Genomic DNA, 7,973 nt, shown 5'->3' with positions numbered 1-7,973 from the left:
GGAAAACGAGTGTGGTCTTATTTATTAATTTAATTTTGAACAAAACTCACTTAACAACAAAGTGGAAGTGGCATGATACACTCATTTTTTTCAATATATAATTTTCAAATAGTAATGAAAAGAAAGAAAGAAAAAGCAATTATGAATTAAAAATTTATAATTAGTAGCGGAATTTAAGGCCATGCCACCAACCACACTACATAGGGTCCTTTACGTTCGTTTTTATTCTTCGCCATATTTATTTGATAACGACCCTATCTCCACCAAAGCCCCATCTAATATAGTTATTATCTTTGTCCCCCTACCCTCTAAAACTCCTTCTCATTAATGTAGTTCTTTCCCTAATCTAGTATTTATTTATTTTTTTTTTAAGATGGACTCGAATCTGATATCTCTATGTGAGTCATTTGAGTTATAGTTCGTTGGCTTTTAATTTAGTATTCTTTTTCTAAGACAGAATAAAATGTAGTGTATTATTATTTCTTGTATAACTAAGACTTCGATATATATTTTATTCTTGAAAATAATTTTATGAATTATTCTAATTATATTCTAGTATCTATTTTTTTTCTTTTAATCAAATTATAATTTTCACAAAAATAATTGGTCTTGAACTTCTTTTTTTTTTTTTTTGAAAAATATTATATAAAAAAATTTAAGCAATTTGTAATTTAAAATTAATGTCCAATTAATTATAAATTTTAATTTTTATATTGTACTTAAGCATATACTTAAAAAAATAAAAAGAGAGATAAATTAGTTAGTGTTTGGGATGTATAGATATTGTAATAATGAACCATTATCTTTAAAACTTTAAATCATTACGTAAAACACATACATAAAATAGTATTTTAGGATTTAACTTTAGAATTTTATAAATATAGCGGTTATGACAACATCTCTCTTTGTAAAATTGTAATTTCTAGAAAATTATTGAAATGACGCTTCTTATGTCTAACACGTTTAACATGGAAAGTTGAATTAACTAATGTTTCTCTTATTTATTAAATATAGAGGCTACCTAAAAATACCAATTTCCCTTGTTATAGATATTAAACATATTAGTTAGCATTACCAAATAATAATAATAATAATAATAATAATAATAATAATAATAATAATAAATTTGTTGTTGAATTGTATATGTAATAACTTCAGGAAAATGGTGTCAGTCTAATCTTAACACCCAAAAAGAAAAAAAAATGTAAGCGTAATCTATTTATTTATTAATTTATTTATTGTCTATTAGTTGCAATGTTAGCTAAGTCCATCTAAATCCTTTTTCCTACTTTCCCTCAAACTATGCTGAAGGGACAAAAGAAAAGGTATGCTTCTCTAGTGTCGTGTTTTTAGGCCTCTCCTTAATTATCTAACTCTTTTAACATTTTTTTTGTGACTCATTATTACAATCTGGTGGGTGGATCTAAACTTTTTAAGCACCCTTTTTTTTTTTTAATTTTTTTATTATCAGCCTCTTTGAAACACATATATACTTCGTCAACTCTATTGATGATTTGATAATTAAAAACATCAATCAAACGTATGTACGTGAAGATTTATTTATTTTTAAATATTCAAATGTGTATAAATATATATTATTGATTCTTTTATGGATTCTTCGACAGACTCAATATGCACTTTTCCAGTGAGGAAGGGAAGCCTTTTAAAAATAAAATTTAGAGAAAAGAGATTGATCTCAATTCTCAAAAAAGCCGGATATATATAATTGATAGAAAAGTTTCTAAATATATTTAGAATACTCAGTAATTTTAACTGTTGATTTTAATTAATATATTATATATATTTTGTAATTAAATAGATGGTTAAAATTATTAAAACACTAATATATCTAATACAATTAAAATTCTTTATATATATATATATATATATATATATATATATATATATATATAGGTTCTTTATAAAAGGGTGAAAACTCAGATGAAATTGACTTCACGTGAAGTTGATACTTCAGAGCCATTAGATAAAAATTTAGTCAAATTAATTAAATTATCTAACGGCTCTCAAGTATCAACTTCACATAAAATCGACTGCACCTGAGTTTTCACCTTACAAAAGTTGTTAACTCTAGACAAAATATTTTGACTCTATCCATGATAATTACTATGGGTCTGCTTCTAGAAGGAAAATGATATTAGAAAGAAGCTTTTTTTTTATTGCTTTTTATTTTAATTTTAATTTTTTTCCTAAATTTTCATTGACCACCGCCTTATTATAAAAATAAAAATGATGCTTTTTGTTGTTCCATGGACAGCTACTGATCAACCAAAATTAACTCCACTGAAAAATAATTCTCTGAGAACTGGAAAAAATTGATGACGTTTACATAACTAAAGTTCATTTCTGAAATAAAGCAGAAACTAGAAAAATGTCGAACATTCTTTTTGTTAGTACAATAATCTAAATTAAGGATATATTATTGAAAGAATTTTTGCTTATATCAATTTTTTTTCTTTTGAAAAAGAAAACCACTACTGTTGAATTAAAATTTATGTGTTATAAATTATTCCTAGAAAATTTTATATCAAACCAAATCGTTTATTTTTATATACTTGAAAATTAATGTAATATATTTATTCAAAATATAGAAATAAAGAATTCTTTAATTTTCACTTAAAATTCTCCGGTGGCTGAGGGTGGAGTCCTACTTTTACAACAAATTAAAGTAGGTAAGTTATTATTTTATGTGTTTGTAATCCACTTTATCAAGATGTTCAAAATGCCATAAATAATTTAATTGATAAGATTTTTATCTTGAAATTGCTAATTTTTTTTTCGTTGTCTCTTTGGTTTATGTGTGTTATACATTATGTTTATTATAGAAAATTTATATGTTATATTATATTTGATTAATGATAATTATTTATATTTTTTAATTACTTACAATTTAGTATTATCTATTTAGTATTCTCTTGTGCAGGTATCTTAAATTTATATTTGAAATTTAATCAATCATGACGTAAAAAAAAATAGATTATAGTAAAAAAATAGTACAAACTTTTGTAGTTTATCACTTTTTTTTTTTAATTTCATGTAAAAAATGGCAGCAATTTTAAACCGTTGCAATTATTTTTTAAAACTCGCATTGTAACGATTTTGAACGACCGTAATTTTTTTAAAAAAATAAAGAAATCAGCAAGTTTACTTTTTAAAGCCAAAATAAAAAATCACAACAGTTTAAAATGCTACAAATAAATTATTTATTTAGTAATAATTATACCAACTGTTGTTAAAAAATGACATGAAATTAATTGTTGATGTAACAACTCAGACCACCCGCCTGTAACAGTCCAGACCACCCGCTAGCACGATATTATCCGTTTTGGCACACAAGGCCTCACGGTTTTGCCTTTGACGATAGGGATGATAGCCGAAACCTACTACACTCACTCATTAAAACGCGTCATGCTAGGGAGAGGTATCCACACCCTTATAAGGCATGTTTCGTTCCTCTCCCCAACCGATGTGGGACCTTACAATCCACCCCCTAAGGAAGCTCAGTGCCCTCGCTAGCACATCGATCCGGGCTCCCGCTCTAATACTATCTGTAACAGTCCAGACCATCCGCTAGCACGATATTGTCCGCTTTGGCACATAAGACCTCATGGTTTTGCCTTTGACGATAGGGATGATAGCCGAAACCCCCACACTCACTCGTCAAAACACGTCATGCTAGGGAGATGTATCCACACCCTTATAAGGCTTGCTTCTTTCACCTCCCCAACCGATGTGGGACCTTACATTCCACCCCCTAAGGGAACCCAGTGCCCTCGCTGGCACATCGATCCGGGCTTCGGCTATCATCCTTATCGTTAAAGGCAAAATCGTGAGGCCTTATGTGCCAAAGTAGATAATATCGTGCTAGTGGGTGGTTTGGGCTATTACAGATGGTATCAGAGCTGGAGCCCGGATCGATGTGCCAGCAAGGGCACTGGGCTCCCTTATGGGGGTGGATTGTAAGGTCCCACATCGGTTGGGGAGGGGAACGAAGCATGCCTTATAAGGGTGTGGATACCTCTCCCTAGCATGACACGTTTTGACGAGTGAGTGTGGGGGGTTTCGGCTATCATCCCTATCGTCATAGGCAAAACCGTGAGGCCTTGTGTGCCAAAGCGGACAATATCGTGCTAGCCGGTGGTCTGGGCTGTTACAAATGGTATCAGAGCTGGTGTCCGGATCGATGTGCCAGCGAGGGCACTGGGCTCCCTTAGGGGGGTGGATTGTAAGGTCCCACATCGGTTGGGGAGGGGAACGAAGCATGCCTTATAAGGGTGTGGATACCTCTCCCTAGCATGACGCGTTTTGACAAGTGAGTGTGGGGGGTTTCAGCTATCATCCCTATCGTCAAAGGCAAAATCGTGAGGTCTTGTGTGCCAAAGCAGACAATATCGTACTAACGGGTGGTCTGGGCTGTTACAGATGGTATCAGAGCGGAGCCCGGATCGATGTGACAGCGAGGGAACTGGGCTCCCTTAGGGGGGTAGATATAATGTCACACATCGATTGGAGAGGGGAACGAAGCATACCTTATAAGGGTGTTGATACCTCTGCCTTGCATGACGCGTTTTGATGAGTGAGTGTGGGGGCTTCGACTATCATCCCTATCGTTAAAGGCAAAACCGTGAGGCCTTGTGTGCCAAAGCGGACAATATCGTGCTAGCGAGTGGTCTGAGCTATTACAGCTGACGCTTTGAAGGATGGCGGTTTTGGAACCACAACAAAACACTTAAAAAACCGCTGCTATATTCCTGTTTGCGTGCATAAATAACTTTTATTAATTAAATCCTGTTGTCATTAATGTATATGTAAAATATATTTTGTGTCTTTAAGATTTGTAAGTTTTTTTTAAAAAAATATCTCTAACGTTTAATTTTATTATTCAATTTTGTCCTAAACGTTTTTTATTTATTCAATTTTGTCCTTAATATTTTTAATTTATTTCAAAACTATCCCTAAACGTTTTCAATTTTGTCCCCAACATTTTAGATGAAATTAACATCCAGAGGTAATTTTGATACAAACAAAAAATATTAGGAACAAAATTGAATCCAATTAAACGTTAAGAATATTTAAAAAAAGTTACAAATGTTAAGGACAAAAAATATACATTATCATTAATTTATATATATGAGTATTATCATAAAAGTTTAGTATAATAATCTTACTTCCTTTTTCACTAGGGATGGCAAAAAAATCCACACCCACAAAATTGGTAGAGATTACCTGCGACGAAGAGGCTCACGGGGACTTACAAAATTTCCACGGGGACGGGGGCGGAGATTGAAGTACCCGTCCCAAAGATACCCGCAAAAAAAAAATTTACTTAAATACCTTTCTATATATGAGTTATATAAGTAACTCTAATAATTCATGTTATTTTAATTTATATATTAAAAATTTTATGTATGCTATTATATTAAATTTGTATTTGAATCATGTTTGATTTAATATATTTAATTAAATTATATAAAATTTTATTATGATTGTCTTAATTTTTTTTTAATTTAAAATTTAATAATATTCAATTATCCATAGATACTTGTGGATATTCGTTTGCAAAAAAAAAATAAACAAAAATTTGTAACGAGAATGAAATAAAAACAAAGAATATTTTACTAAATAAAAAAGGAGGAGATAAAGAGGATTTCCAACCCCATAAAAATCTATTATCATCCGTATTTTTCACTCCCATCTTTATTCTCCAAAATCGTTCATGCATAATCATGCCCTATTACCATACTTAAGCCCTTTCAATATATTTCAATATATATAACATTGCATTTTATGATAACTATGATTATGGTAGTAATAGTCGCTATTAAATTTTAATAACACTTAAAAAGTATATAGCCAAAATTAATGTCACTATTTTTCTGTTTGATAACACTTTTTAAGTTGAAAATTTTAATAACACTTAAAAAGTATATAGCCAAAATTATAATTTATATATATATATATATATATATATATATATATATATATATATTATGATGATGATGATGATGATTAGGTCAGAAAGAGTGGAGTAGACGAACGAATAGAAATATGACAATGTGCTTAGAAAAAGGAATGTGCTGTGAAATGAAAGAGAAAACTTAACGGCATGGCGTGTTAGTATTATAGCTTAATAGATAGTGCATAGTGCGATATAAACAATACAATGAGATCATGCAAGAAAACATGGTTACTTTTCGATTCATTTTGCATCATTGTTATCCACGACTCAGCATTTATGCTTAATGACGCTATTGAATTCATGTCTATTTCAATAACTTCAATCAACAATTAGTTCTCTCCACATGTTCCAATAAATGTATTTCTGTTGAAAAATTTTTACATTATAAAAGATATTTAACGTGTATTCTAGGAGACCTTTTAATATTTATTTTTATTTATAATAACTGAAACTTATGTTTAAAAATTAAAATATATTAGTATAATATTTTTCATCTTCTTTTCTTCATTTCATATTTGATTTTTTTTTTTCGGCTTCTTTTTTCATTTCGTATTTAATGTGTTTCAAACCTAATAAGTGTTACCTAATCAAAGTTTGACATCAATGAACAAACACCACTACTTTTAGGGAGTCAAATGCTAATTTGTACGTGGCATCCTTTTGTATCAGAATGAAAAATATTAGCATACATGCTCGGATATGATATAAGAGGATGGTGTAAAATAAAAATATTATCATTGTTATATATATATATATATATATATATATATATATATATATATATATATATATATATATATATATATATATTAAAAGGGATTATTATATAACAACACTACAAGAAAAATACCCATTCAGCCACACTTTTTTTAAGCTACATTTGAAAAGCGTAGCCTATTCTATGAATAGGCTACGCTTTTCTCAGTGTTGCCTTTTTTTAGAGAAAAGGAAACACAATTCTGGTATCAGTTAAAAAGTGTAGCCTTAGGTATTATAGAAATCACTTATAAAGCGTAGCCGTATGTTGATATTTATGGGTACACTTTTTGTACCAAAGAGAACGTTTTTTAAGGGTAGCCTATTTACTAAGTTTTGGGTACGCTTCAAAAGTGATGCCTATGATATTCACCAATACTTAAATGAATTTTGTTTTCTTTTTGGAAACCCTCGTTCTTCTCCTCCAAAAACACGCGCCTTGCTCAGCTCCTTCTCTGCTTCACGCCGTTTTCACGCCACCACCACTCGCCATCGCCCTTCTCCTTCGTCTTCACATTTGCTCACCCCCACTCACTGTCGCTCTTCTCCTTCGTCTTCTCACCATCGCTCACCACTCACCGCGCCGCTCCTCATCTTCACCTTCGCTCACCACTCACCATCGCCGCTCCTCATCTTCGTCGCTCACCACTCACCGAGACATTGAAGTTCTTCTCTCTCTCAAAGAAAAACCCTAGCCGCTGTTCTCTTTTTCAAGCTGTGTCGCCGCCGTTGAATCTGGTCCAGCCGCCGTCCCCGCTCCTACTGCTCCAGCGCCATCGCAACTTGTCTTTATTATTGCGTTGTGTCGCCTCTGTTCCACTGCCGTTGTTTGTTCCAGTTCCATCGCCTGTGCTCCACTGCTCCCTCTCCCTCATCTTGGTTTGAGTTCTGTCCTTCATCTGAGTACGAATTCCGTCTGTTATTATTTTTTTCTTGTTTTTATTATGTTATTGTGATTTAATTGTTGGTGTTGTTGCTGTGTAACTTTTAATTGTTGCTGTGCAAGAGGACATGTATTGAAAATTATATGTTAGAGGACATAGTTTCTTTGGTTTTGACAAATCTGAGCCGAGCACCTGATTTACAACGCGGGGTTACAAGAATATTCCATTGCACTGCTAAGCCAGTTGAGGTGATAAATGACTTCTTGTTGGACCATTGATTTATTTATCATGTTCATCATTTAATCATTTGTCTATATCCCCTATATAATTTCTTTGACATGCTCAGTTTACAACAG

At 31.7% G+C, this 7,973-nt stretch overlaps 1 pseudogene; it reads left to right on the top strand.

Moving 5' to 3' along the window:
• The first annotated feature begins 7,116 nt into the window (after positions 1-7,116).
• On the top strand, positions 7,117-7,618 carry LOC148572907 (uncharacterized; annotated as a pseudogene).
• Positions 7,619-7,973: the final 355 nt, after the last annotated feature.

This window comes from Arachis ipaensis, chromosome B2, assembly GCF_059453495.1.
Source record: "Arachis ipaensis isolate K30076 ecotype BB chromosome B2, ASM5945349v1, whole genome shotgun sequence".
Taxonomy (NCBI): Eukaryota; Viridiplantae; Streptophyta; class Magnoliopsida; order Fabales; family Fabaceae; genus Arachis; species Arachis ipaensis.
This window is presented reverse-complemented; position numbering and strand designations above follow the sequence as displayed.